Source organism: Sabethes cyaneus, chromosome 2 (genome assembly GCF_943734655.1).
Source record: "Sabethes cyaneus chromosome 2, idSabCyanKW18_F2, whole genome shotgun sequence".
Lineage (NCBI taxonomy): Eukaryota > Metazoa > Arthropoda > Insecta > Diptera > Culicidae > Sabethes > Sabethes cyaneus.
This window is the reverse complement of record NC_071354.1, coordinates 58,792,941-58,807,297: the sequence shown is the minus strand read 5'-3', so window position 1 is coordinate 58,807,297 and position 14,357 is coordinate 58,792,941. Positions and strand designations below refer to the sequence as shown.

The 14,357-nt window shown below is 42.9% G+C and overlaps 1 protein-coding gene across 1 annotated transcript in view; it reads left to right on the top strand.

The window, feature by feature from the left end:
- The window catches only part of LOC128734894 (protein O-mannosyl-transferase TMTC1-like), a 182,061-nt gene that overhangs the window by 100,631 nt on the left and 67,073 nt on the right, over positions 1–14,357 (top strand). The gene's annotated exons all lie outside the window — the stretch shown is intronic.

The window sequence follows — 14,357 nt, the reverse complement described above, 5'->3', positions numbered from 1 at the left end:
CGAGATGAGACATGCCCGTTGGCAGTAAAACGGTCACTAGTGGTTATGGTAGGCCATTGAAAACCAGAGAGTGTGCTAGAACACGGAATCTGATTAGGCAGTGAAATGTCGCCAGTATGTACATACTTGCCTGACGATGAAGTTTGGGAGAACCCTTGACCAGACTCGGCTACAGGGCCAGAACGACTCTGATGGCAGGATACAGTACAACTTCGATGACAACGGCTTCGAACGGTTAGCGCGACTGCATCGAGTGGTTTAGGGTCTCCCATAATGCGACAGGGAGTTGTGACTCACGGGTTGGAAGATCAAGACATACTTCTTTGGCAGATCGGTGACGATTACGATGAATGTGAGATTCAACCAACGCGGCTGAGTTTTGTAAGACGGGGGCTGCACAACAGTTGGCTAAAGTACATTCCGGTTCTGGCGTTTCTAATGTTCTTCCGGTGGTTCCGGTGGCCCGGGTTGAGTTGCGGCTTGCGGGTTCAACTGCAATCCGACAACGACGTTTTTTGCTCGATAATCCTCAAATTCCAGAAAAAGCACATTGTCTGGCCAAGAGTCACTAGAAAACGCGACAGCTTTAAAAGCACGACGGACGCCAACTTTGAAGAAAACGAATCTCCATGTGGAAAGATCCGTATCTCTGGGCACCAGCTTAACCACTTTTGGTTTAGTATCTGCATTTAAACCCAAGCAATCTTGGACCAGTGCCGCAATCTCATCTTCAGAAGTTCGTGGGTGGAAGGCCGAGAGATAGATCCAGAAAAGATCATCGCTTAGTGATACCGTATTTACTGAACCTACTGAGGGTTTCGTACCACGAGTGCCGCTTGCTTTCTCCGACGGTTCAACTGAGTTGTCGCTGTTCCCGCGTTTGCGTTTAGGAGTATTAGGCATCAGGTCCTTAGGAGCCCCCCATGACATAGGGGCGCTTGGGGCAGAAACTTTCAGTTTAGTGTCGACTTTAGCGGTAAGCAAGTTAATGCACAGCTTAGCTTTTCCATGTCAGCTTTCATGGCCTTCATATCCGTATCCGAAGCTGCATCTATGTTGCTCTTCCGTTGAGCGATATTTTTAAAATGTTCATTAGAGAACAAATCGGCACAGTCGTTGCACATCCAAAATACGTTGCGTTCATATTCGCCGAGTAAGTCAAGCAACGGAAGATCAACTTTGGCGCAAATAACGTGATATATTGAGTCGCAGAAACCACGACAGACGATCTGGTCATTTCCATTGACGTGCTTATTACACTTTTTACAAACCATTTTTGAGTTGGTAATGGTGATCACTCTTACAGTTAATGGTTTTTGCAAATCGATAAAGCTTAGTGGTTTGAAATGCAGATGTCGCTTTTCGTGAGAAAAATCGAACTGAAATGCAGTATAGCGACTGATCGATACCAAAACAAACAAAACAATACACTTTGTCCGACGCTGAACAGCTAACGTGAATTTGCAGTTTGAGGCACTAATATGGTGACTTTTTGAAATCACAGCACGTAAGAAACACTACGGATGACTTCTTCCAAGTAAACACTCCACTTTAAGCCCGAATTCAATACAAAAAAAACTGTTTATTGGGAGACGTAAACAAACCTCTACTATAAAATCTTAACAGGGCTGCCAAAAAAAAGTTACTTTGATATACGTACGAAAATGTTAGCTGGGCTGGTACCGAATGTCCGAAACACAAGTGTCCGAATCACGAATGGCCGAATTCCAAATTATCTCTTAGTTAAGCCTGAACGAGCGGTAGTAAGTAAGGACAGCCTGTACCCAATGTTTATGTAGGTTAAAGACCGTGAATATTTTCGGCTGAATATGACGTTTCGCCATTTGTGATTCGGCCATTCGTAGTTCGGTCATTAGATATATTAAGCCATTTATTATTTCGCCCATTCGTAATTCGGCCATTCGTAGGTAATCCGTGCAAAGCGCCATCATTTGGCCTTTAATTTTATTGCTTGTTTTTGACATTTTATTTTTTCTATTTATTTCATTATTTACTTCAAGCTTTTTATTATTATTTATTTATTTATTTATACTTCAAGCTTTTTGCCTCTCATTCGTTTATTTATTAGGTCATTACAAATATTTACTAAAGTTTTGGTCCTTCTAATGGGATTACATACGAATGGCCATTCGTGATTTAGCTTTTCGTGATTCGTCCATTTGTGATTTGCCCAAACTGAAGTTCGGCCTTTTGGATTTCGGCTATTCGTGTTTCGGCCATTTGGTACCAGCCCTTCTGACGTTGGGCAACTGAATAATGGGGGATAGTCCAAAGAATCATCATTTTTGCCAACATTTTTCATTTAAAATTTTCAATTTTTGAACCGCTTAACAGATTTTTAGTGATTCTGGTACCAAAAAAAAAAGAAATTTTATCAAAGTGTTTTGGATTACGGAATATAGTAAACACTCGGAAAAGTTAACTCTCAGAAAAGTGGGCATAGGAATTTATTGGTTGTCTAAGTGCTCGTGAACATGTGTTTTGTGAAAAAATACGGTTGAAAAAATAAAATTTTGTCTTCTTTTTCTTTTTTCTTTGGTTGTGTTTTCTGTACAAAGAAAAAAGTTAGTTTCAATACGTTGTGTAGTTTCCGAGAAAAAGGTACATTAAGTTATACATACATTAAGTATGATCGTTTTTCGTCTTCCTGTGGTCGGATCATTACAAAATTAGTATCAAACTAAGCAGAAAATACTGTAAAATCGAAATATGAAATAAAAAAGCAATGATTTTCGTTCAACATTTTTGGTCGTTTATGTCCCCATTACGGTAGCTAATTATATCTCTGGGCAAACTTAGAATCCCCGCTATTTCGCCATTAGAAGAAAATACGAATGTTCATATGTTTTACAATGAACACGAATCTAAAAAAGCTGATTCATATCCCACTACCGTCGAACCATAAAGTAGATCCTCAAAGCGTTCCCACCGTCAGCCACCGTTGCGGCAAGTGTGCTGGTAATCGGAAAACGACAAGAAATAAACTAACAACCAAACAGTACTTGTAATCCAACGAACAAAACATAACAGAATCTTGACTGGTTTCCTGATTCCATACAACTACCGAAGCTGCCATCAGCCAGACAGCTTCCAGCCAAAGCAGCACAGCCGGCGATGAGGCGGCGTGTGGCCCGAGAAGGGGAGGAAACCCATTCTTTGCTCATTTTGGGTTTTCTTTCGCCCGAAAACTTGTTCTTTGGTATGCAGTTTTCCAAATTCATTTCTCCATGCCAACTTTCCCCGCTCCCCGCTGCTGTGTCTCGTTTTCGAGTGTCGTTGTAAATGAAAGCAGCTTTTCGGTTTTTCCCTTCGCCTCTGACTTGTGTATACACCATGTTTGCGGAATAGAAGACAGTAGCAGTAGCAGCAGCATCAGTACTTGCACCAAAACAAGGAAGTGACGTTGCATCTCCTGGACAAATACCCCTCGGAACAGGAACGTCTCCAGTCCGGTCGGAAGACACGGTAAGATCGAGACCGAGACAGGTCTCGGTGGATTTGTCTTTCCACGGTTGGCACCGGAGCAAAACGCAGGAACAGTGCACAGTCGAAGCTCCAAGCTCACAAATTCAGAATAATAATCCACGGAAAAAAGCTATCATTATAATTAGCCTTTCTTTGGATTATTTGGCCATTATCTATGAAATGATTATCTGAAAACGTCGATTTAATTTGTTCAACACTGGCTTACAGTATGATGCAGCACAAGAAAATTTCCAATGATATCGCTTGGGAGTAGTAAAGTACCCTTCTTGTTGCCTTTGCGGAGCCCAGTAAAGTAATCCTGCCAGGCCAGGATTGCAAGTTCATCGAGAGTGCAAATAAGAGCGGAAAAATGAGTAAAAACACCTATTTTACTTTAAGACGATTTAAAAGCTTTTCTTTCCACTCCACAAGTGCAGTTGGTTTACCATTCAGTTGTTCATTTTAATTAAAATGCTTCCTTGGTGGATGCTGGATACTTTCTAAGGAAGAAAGACAGAGACGGAGTTCAAACTGGAACTGCACTCTGACACAATCACTCCAGAAAGGGTTGACCTCTACCGTCGTCGTCGTCGTCGTCGTCCCTCGCACCAGTTGAGCATATCAAGCTGACCACCTTTTTGCCGGCCGCAGAACGAAAACACTTTTAAGGAAAATCACTTTGGTCCTGTGGTCGATTTTAGCCCCAACCATTCGGTGCTCTCTCTCTTTGCAGTGTTAGGAAGTCCACTGCGAAGCGGAATTGCAGTAAATGCCCTTTGCGGCGAGTTCCGTATTTTTCCCTTTCGGCACATTCGTCTGGAGCACTTTGGCAAAGGATCAACCGACAGACCACCAGACGAGAGAGCATCTTCAATTTGAATAATTCATTAATTTCGAAATGTTCTTCATCAACGATGGCCCCGCCGCTATCCGGATGGAGCACTGTTAACCGAAGGGAAAAAGAGACACTCGCTTCTTGAGCTTTTGTTCCGGCTTTCACTAACGAAGCTGCAAATGCAGAAACAGCGGAGTGTTTTTAAATGCTCTTTATTCAAAGTGTAATTTGATAGACTGGTTGCAAACGGCCAAGGAAGAATAAGCAGTGCGGAAGAAATGTGGCTGCTTCTTGTGCAACGAATGGTTACTTCACAAAGCCAAGTTTTCCATGTACCTGCACTGCCATCGTGGGTTGTTTGTGGTACACAGGACATTCGACGGGTCCGATGGTTCGAGTGCATTGTAAGGGATATACAATGCTTTGCCGCAGAGGCAATGGAAAAATTGATGTTTGTTTAAAGTATAACTGTTCGGTAAATACAGCAATTGGCGTATTTCTGTCATTGAATGGACCGTACTTGTTTGGTACTTGTTGTGTAGAATGTGCTTGTTATAAATGAACACTTTGGTTGACACTAGCAGCCGTATTGCTACCAACAATCAACAATTCCGGAACATCTCGTGATTAGAGAATAACTGCTTTTGTAAACAGACTCTTCGATCGACGGTTTCTAGCGAGAAAATGCCCAATCGTGGGAGAAATGTATATCAAATAATGGTCAATCGATAAAATTCCAACCAGTTTGCGAAATAAGGCTGAGCTGATGCTATCCTTAAAATAATAATGTCTGTACGACGTAAACTGAAGAGTTTAAGGACCTAGATAAACGATCATTTACGAAAACTGTCGTGCAGCCTATGAATGTTACATCTGTTGAAAATTATTACATAATAAGAACACTGAATACTGAAAAATAACAGAACTGTAATACTCGTAGATACCAAAACGTAATATGCTAAATAGGCTCCTGCAGTATCTTAAAATCTCCTGAGGACAGATAGACTTTATCTGTCAAACGTCAATCAAAGACTTTTACACTCACACTAGTCGCAAGAATAATCATATCGGGCGAAAGTTCTTCTGGTTGAAAAATCGACTATATTCCATAAGGCAGTGTACAGACTCACAAGAATACAACTCTTCAAGCCGGGGGTAACAAATGCTCACGACTGTTCACATCTGTCATCCTTTTTGGCAAAGTTCTGCAAATTTCATAAAGTGAAAAATTTATTCGCACGTCTCTATGGTGAAACATTTCCATCTTTTCTTCCAAACTGGTCATTCTAACTGGTCAATGCCAAGCTGGGCCTCGCCTATACTCGTATGTGGCTGCTTGTTTGCGGAAATGCTACATTATGGGAGCAAAACAACCAACACAGGAACTGCGTGTCAGGCAGGACAACAGAGCAACCACTAGAATATTCATGCTTGACCAGATGATATGTAAGCCGAGAGCCGGACCCGGTTGCCGGTTGCCATTCGGAACCGGGTTCATGAAATGTACATTTGTGTCTGTGTTTTGGTGTCTTTGAACGACAAGCCCACTAGTAGTCCTGGCGCAAACACTGAAAACAGATACGGAGTGTGTTGTTAAACTTCCTCACGGGATTCATTCCGCAAATTGAACATTTATGATGTTTCTTTATTGCCCGAGCAGCGCTGCTGGAAAGAAACTGCAACGCCGCACCACACCGCACCGGTTGGTAAATGAGATTGCGCCCGTTTTATGGGCTGAGAAGCAGTCGTTGGTACTGGAATTTGCTTCGCGTCTAAACCGTGTTGGGTAGAGTTTAATCTTGTTACGAAAGTTATTACTTTCCCGGAGGGAAGCGCAGCAATTTGCACTCACATACGTATTTTAGGACCCCACGGTTGACACTGTCAACGCGGATGATTTACCCTGCGGAATATGTGTTTTTTTCGCCGAAGAAAATAATAATAAAGGCAAAATCTTAAATTACTTATAAGGAAACGTTATCCTTCTTTGAAGAAAAAATCTGAACAGTAAAAAAACAGTTTTAACTTAGAACTACGTTTTACGGCAGGGTGTCAATCCAAAATCTGGATTCAAGCCAGCGTCGCGAAAGAATGAAAGATTTTGTACGCTAATAGCTCTTCCAATTTAAAACGGATTTTGTATTTTGTATTTTGTATTTTGTATTTTGTATTTTGTATTTTGTATTTTGTATTTTGTATTTTGTATTTTGTATTTTGTATTTTGTATTTTGTATTTTGTATTTTGTATTTTGTATTTTGTATTTTGTATTTTGTATTTTGTATTTTGTATTTTGTATTTTGTATTTTGTATTTTGTATTTTGTATTTTGTATTTTGTATTTTGTATTTTGTATTTTGTATTTTGTATTTTGTATTTTGTATTTTGTATTTTGTATTTTGTATTTTGTATTTTGTATTTTGTATTTTGTATTTTGTATTTTGTATTTTGTATTTTGTATTTTGTATTTTGTATTTTGTATTTTGTATTTTGTATTTTGTATTTTGTATTTTGTATTTTGTATTTTGTAACCGAAACGTAACGAAATTGTATGGCATTCTTGAAAAGATTGTTTTCTAATCGTTAAATAGTAAAAATTAACGAAAACTTGCAAGCTAAAATTTTTCCATGCATTTTCCGTGCAATAGCCTTATTTCTCAGGCACGGACGACCATTATATACACCAAGCTTCTGGTTGCTGCTGCTGCAACTGCTTCAAGAAGATAAAAAGTCGCCTATGGCAGCTCTGGCAGATGTAACTGACAGTGTGCGAGCCGAAATAATAACATTGTCGTCGAAACCCGTTCCATCAATTTTGGCCCAAAACTTAATCGATGGCCGATGGCTGGGGAATCGCCTCAAGCCGCTAAACGACCGCGAGGATTTGATAGCGCCGAACAAAAGTCTACTGGATGTCAATCCGGGTCAAATCAGCTTAGTCATAACGTGATATCTGTGCCTGTCAGCGATAAACCTGTCCCGGGCCTATTTTCGCGAAAAGGTACGAAGTTTTCCGAATTTCACACACATGACAGTTTTCGATTTGTTCGTTCGTTGACTGCGAACCAAAATGAACGAGCCGTTCTACAACAACAAACATAACGGCTTATGCCAATACGTTGTTCCCTACAGTTGAATCACATCGCCAGGTAGATTCAATTTACCTAGATTTTTCGAAGGCTTTTCACTTTGTTGCGCACATGCTTGTAATTGACAAACTTTCCCATCTTGGTGTTCCGAGATGGATAATTACTTACTTAGGTGGCTTGCCGTCCTAAGACAAAGCCTGTTGAACAAAGCTTCTCCATGTAACTCGGTTGAGGGCTACCGCTCTCCAATTCCTCGGATACCGAGTACTCTCCGCCAGATCTCGCTCCACCTGGTCTAACCATCTTGCTCGCTGCGCTCCTGGTCGTCTTGTTCCTACCGGATTTGAGGCGAACACCATCTTTGCAGGGTAGTTGTCCGGCATTCTTGCAACATGCCCTGCCCATCGTATCCGTCCAGCTTTAGCCACCTACTGGATACTGAGTTCGCCATAGAGTTCATGGTTCATCCTCCGCCTCCATACTCCGTTCTCCTGTACGCCGCCGAAGATCGTTCTTAGCACTCGTCGTTCGAAAACTCCGAGCACTCACAGGTCCTCCTCGAGCATTGTCCATGTTGCATGCCCGTAGAGAACAACCGGTCTACAGGGTGCACTTTGTACAGGGACTTAGTCTGCTCGACCGCAATTGCTTGTGGAGCCCATAGTAAGCACGACTTCCGCTGATAATACTCCTCCGAATCTCACGGCTGGTATCATTGTCCGCCGTTACCAGTGAGCCAAGGTAGACAAATTCATCGACTACCTCAAACTCATCGCCGTCGATCAATATACTACTGCCCAAGCGGTGTCATTCGGCCTCGGTTCCGCTGGCCAGCATGTTCTTTGTTTTAGACGTATTTACCTTTAACCCAATCTTTTCTGCTTCGCGCTTTAGTGTGGTGTACTGTTCAGCCACCGCCACAGATGTTCTGCCGATAATATCTTTGTCATCGGCAAAGCAGACGAATTGACTAGATTTGTTGAATATCGTGCTCCGCGTGTTGATGTCCGCTCGGTTCATAACACCTTGTAGCGCTATATTGAACAGCAGACATGAAAGACCATCACCTTGACGAAGCCCTCTGTGTGATTCGAATGAACTTGACAATCCACCCGAAATCCGAACACAGCACTGTGTACCATCCATCGTATATTTAATCAGTTTGATGAGCTTCCTGGGGAAGCTGTTCTCGTCCATGATTTTCCATAGCTCTTTCCGGTCGATGATATCATATGCGGCTTTGAAGTCAACGAATAAATGATGCGTGAGAACACTGTATTCACGGCCCTTTTGAAGGATTTGCCGCAGTGTAAATATTTGATCCGTTGTAGACCGACCTTCGACGAAGCCGGCTTGATAAGTTCCCACAAATCTATTCGCAATTGGTGATAGACGGCGGAAAATGATTTGGGACAGCTATTTATAGGCGGCATTGAGAACGGTGATCGCTCTATAGTTCTCACAGTCCAACTTGTCGTCCTTTTTATAGATCGGACAGATAACGCCATCTTTCCACTCCTCCGGTAGCTGTTCCGTATCCCAAATTCTAACGATTAGTCGGTGTAGACAATTTTTTTAAGGTCCCGTTTTAATGAGCTCCGCTCCGATGCCATCTTTTCCAGCTGATTTGTTGTTCTTTAGCTGCATGATGGCATTCTTAACTTCGCCTATCGTTGGGGCTGGCACCTCTTCCCCGTTTGTTGCACCGTTGAAATCGCTTTCCCCACCGCCATTGTTCTCCGCCTGGGCGCCATTCAGGTGTTCGTCGAAGTACTGCTTCCACCTGTAGGTCACCTCACGATCGTCCGTCAGAATACTCTCGACACATTTCGGTTCGCGGCACAAAGCCATTGCGGGATCCGTTCAGTTTCTGGTAGAACTTTCGCGTTTCCTGAGAACGCTGCAGCCGCTCCAACTCTGCATATTCCTAGGTAGCGCTTTTTCTCCCGAAAGATTTGGTTTCGCTGCATCTTCTTCTGTTTGTGTCTTTCCACGTTCTGACGTGTGGCACTGCGCATCTTGGCCGCCCGCGCAGCGTTCTCCTCATCCATCACCCTCCTACAATCATCGTCAAACCAATCGTTCCGCTGATTCCGGGCCACATACCCGATGGAGCTCTCCGCTATACTGTTGGTGGCTGTTTTGATAGTGTTCCAACAGTTCTCGAGAGGGGTTTCGTCCAGCTCGTCCTCTTCCGGCAGCGCAGTTTCGAGTGAATGCGCGTAGTTTGCGGCGACGTCTGGCTGCTTCAGCCGCGCGAGATTTAACCGAGGCTGGCGTCGGTACCGAATGTTGTTCACAACGGGGAGTCTTGGGCGCATCTTAACCATCACTAGGTAGTGGTCCGAGTCATTCTGTCTGATTTGGTGACCTCCAGGTGTACTTGTGATGGATTCTGTGCTGGAAAAAGGTACTACGTACGGCCATATTCTTGGAGGCGGCAAAGTCGATAAGTCTTAGGCCCATTTCATTGGTCCGCTGGTGTGCACTGAACCTTCCAATCACCGGTTTGTATTCCTCCTCCTGGACGACCTGAGCATTGAAAATCCCGATGACGATCTTTCCGATATCATGTTTTGGGCAGCGGTCGTATTCACTCTCCAACTGCGCGTAGAATTCATCCTTGTCGTCATCGGTACTTCTGAGGTGAGGGCTGTGCACGTTGATGATGCTTATATTGAAGAATCGGCCCTTGATTCTCAACCTGCACATTCGAGGATTGATTGACCACCACCCAATCACCCATTTTCGCATCTCGCCCATCACTATGAAAGCTGTACCCAGCTCGTGTGTGTTGCCGCAGCTCTGGTAGATGGTATGTCCATCTCTAAACGTACGTACCGTTGAGCTCTTCCAGCACACCTCCTGCAGCGCTACGACTTCGAACTTGCGGCTCTTCAATACGTCGGAGAGCACTCGAGTGCTCCCTTGGAAGTTGAGAGATCGGCAGTTCCACGTCCCGAGTTTCCAATCCATAGTCCTTTTTCGTTGCGTGGGTCTATTCCGATTGTTCCAGTAAGAATTTATTTGTTCTTCGTTCCGTGCTTTAGTATTTTTCGTGCTGACGACTTTCAAAACTTGCTGCGCCAACCCCCTGTTTCGCCGGAGGGCCAACGAAGCTCGAAAGAGACCTCCTTTCCTGTCGGCATACGACCTTGGCTTCCACCGGGGTTGGTTACCCGATCTCCACCAAAGTTGCTCGTATCCCGGCTGGTACCACGAGGAGGTAGGAATAGGAGTTGCTGAATAAGAGGCTATGAACCATTGTAGGGTCTATTTTATGCCTACACGTGCACAGGGCACCGACGGTACGCGTTATTCAGCCGTTTACCAGCATTGGAGGTGGATAATTGAGTGGCTGAAATCATCCCTCACTGAACGGCAAGCTTCTGTTCAGGTTGACCATAAAACCTCAGTTCCAGGAGTTCCTCAAGGGAGTATACTGTGCCCGCTTATCTTCATCACGTACGTAAACGACCTTGCATATCGGCTGTCATCTGGAAAATCGTTCTTCACCTCAAACTCATCCGAGTAGTATCAGCTGCCTTAGATTGCGCCACCCTGCAAAATGACATCGATCAACTCTTGATGTGGTGCTATGAAAGTGGAATGGCTGAAAACATAAAGAAATCCAAGGTAATATCTTTTACTCGTTGACTAATTACTACTGAGCTACTACTACATATAAGATTGGCTCAGTAGTGCTTGATCGAGTAAATTCCATACGTGACTTAGTTGTGATAATTGATAACAAGCTGCGATTCAACAAGCACGTGCATTAACTGCAGCCAAGGCTTTTTTACATTCCGTCAGATCATGGGCGTAGCGACAGGGGGGGGGGGGGGGTTGGGGGTTCAACACCCCCCCCCCCCCCTCCAGGAGAAAATTTGTTATACACTTTTACACTTTCAAGCTTGAAATTTCACAGCCAGCTGTTGTTTGAAGCACAGGAAAATGTACGGGGCTTATTGTACGATCCCCGTCGGCGTCGTGAACTGGGAACTCGGTGGTTCGTGCTGTTTTAAGCCCTATTTAATTCGATCTTGGGTTACTCGTCGCCCATTTTTCAGGCATCTCTGAAGTCGCAGTTTTTTACTTAAAAAATAAAAAATGTCGCTATAAACCTGGACGAGCCATCTCGCACGTTGAGTCTCTCTGTGCCGGTGTCGGTGGGGTTGTTGTATAAAACCGTTTTCCTTACGACGTGACTGGTTCACTGTAGTTTACCGACTTTCGCCAAATGTATGTTGGCAATCTTCCCAAGCAGGGAAGGTTGTCCTTGATTCATGTACCTCCGCTACTCTTCGCTTTCAGCTTGTACTTCGTCAAATGTCATCCGTAAAGGCGCGTAAGTCCTCCGTGAGCATGGCCCATCGGTCTAATAGGGGGTTTGTACATTGTCAGGTTCCTAAGGTGGCTTATGCCTCTTAATCGCAGCGTTTAGCGAAGCTCAAAGTAGGCCCGTTGCACCTGCTTTGCAGTAGTAGTGCGCTAAACATGAGCAGAGCTAAATTTTTTGACAAGACATGCTTATCTCCTAGTGAAATTTGGTCTGCTAATCCCGGGAAGGTTATCGGTTTCATAAACCATATTATACCTGACTGGGAATGTGCAGGAGCAAATGGCTAGTTGTCTATAAATGGCAATTGGCTTGCATGGCACGTACGGTAAACAGGGATATACTACAAAAGTTCAAATTAATGGACAAAGTAGTCAAGTCCCCTTCAAAAAAAAAGCCCGTTACGCTTGAATATGCCGCTGGATGTCCTTATTTGTGTTGTTGTCCGCGGCTAACAGCTATCCTACATACACGAGCCCATCTACCACTTCTGGTTTGTCGCCGTCAACGATTACCGTCCGCGAAAAAAGCACGTTCGGATTTGGTCCGCGTTAAATCAGACCAGACCGAATCGCAAAATTTAAAAGAATGAGTTAATGACAGCAAACGATCAAGAATTTTCTAATAATCTAATAATTTTCTATAATTACTCTAATAAGACTACATAAATGTTGCAAACAGCCAGTGTTATGAGATGATTTCGAACAATTAATAGCTACAAACCATTCAGAGCAGTGAATTTTGAACGCGTTTTTCTCGAAATAAGATTTTTTTACTCGGCTCGGTCTGATTTAACGACGACCAATTATTGAGTTATTATCATTCATGTATTTGGTCTTCAACGCGTTGATTTAAAGCCCAATCCTGCTAGCCTTCAGTCTAGCATAGATGGCCTTCGTCGTGGAAAAGTTTCTGTCACCGGATTAGCCGCCTGGCAAAGTCATCTGCTTAGCCAAGAAGTTTGCTACATTTACTGAGAATCAAACCTCTCTTTTCGAAATTTGATCGTCGGATCACCTTAAGAGCGATGTTGAGAATCATATAGGATAAGTTGTTCTTAAGCACCCTCGCTGCGTCTCGAAGAGACTCAGTTCTATGAACTTTAACAGCCTCTCCCAGCCGAGATTCGAGCATAGAACGTACCTCAATGCCTGCTGGGAAGCCATAACTGTAACTCTGTTATTTAAACTTGATTTTTTGTTTGATGAGCAAAGCAAAGCCGTGGGATTAAACGTCCTTCTAAGACTTGACCCTTCTTCAGCGACAGACTTCGCAGTCGACTACTAGAGTACAGGACAGTTACGACGGGGCTAGTGTAAAAATCCTACTGACTTTATCTTGCAGCATCGTCTAGCCGAGCCCCCCCCCCCCCCCAAGGAACTTTTCTGGCTACGCCCGTGCGTCAGATAGTCGATTATAAATTTGAAAGAAATTATACCTTTGATATATTCATAAATTACAATAAGGAAATGTGGAGGCGAACCTTCAATTTGTGAAAAATATGCTTGGTTCTGATATTGTTTTTCATACGCGTCAGACTCTGTCCGTCGCACGCAGTGATCTAGTGTGCTATGCGTGATGTATAAATTCGTGCAGTTTTCAGATACTAATTTAACACTCAATACGTTGCGTTTAAATTTTAATAGCAACAAAACTAAACTGCCGCTACTCGCATAACAGTCCCATTTATATAGGAAACTCCATAAAAAATGGGACAGCTATGCGAGTAGCGGCAGTAAAAGAGATGGGCACTACACGTCAAAGAACGAATTATAAAACGGTAGCAGAGCTTCAAATTGGTAGAATAAAGCAATAAACGTTATTTTGTTTTTTCAGGAGAGTTTTTATGAAAACATTTTGAGAAACATTTATTTCAAAACTTTTTGCTTCTGAAAAGTTTCTACACTTCATGGAGTAGGAGGTTTGGAGCTATAATTGAGCATACTAGCAAGCATACTTCTTGTACTAGAGCTAATTTAAGGGAAACAGAACCGAACACTAAAAATGTTTAATAACTCGGTAACGCTTGAGAGTTGACCATGTGCGTAGAAGAATTTTTTTCGTCAAAAATGATCTTCAATCACTTCCTGATATATTTGCACTAAGCTACCTAACACCCTGTATCTATTATTTTATGGGTGATTCTTTTCAGACTATAATTTTTAACTTGCAAACACAAATTCAAAATATCACTTTTAACAGGTTACTTTTTCATTCATAGGTCCAATAACTATGCACATTTGCAAAATTTGATATAGATATTACTATTATTTGCTGAAAATCCAGTGATTTCTGTTAAATTCCATTCATTTATCGATCGAACTAAAGTTTGTTTTTATTTACCATTGCTGTATTGCTGAGCAACGATTGCAATCTTTCCGATTGCCATTCACTGAATGCGCCGTTCGCGAGTAATTAACGGCCAACAGCAATCACCGAACTGGGCTCCGATCCGATAGTCGAAAAAACTTCTACCAGAATGGGGAAAACTGCTATGAATGTGGAGAAAACTGAAAGTGGGACAAAGAAACGAAAATATAGAACAAGTAGTAAGGTTGGAAAAGTTGTGCTCGTCGAAGAGGGCGGAATATTTACTGAAGTGGCAGAGGGT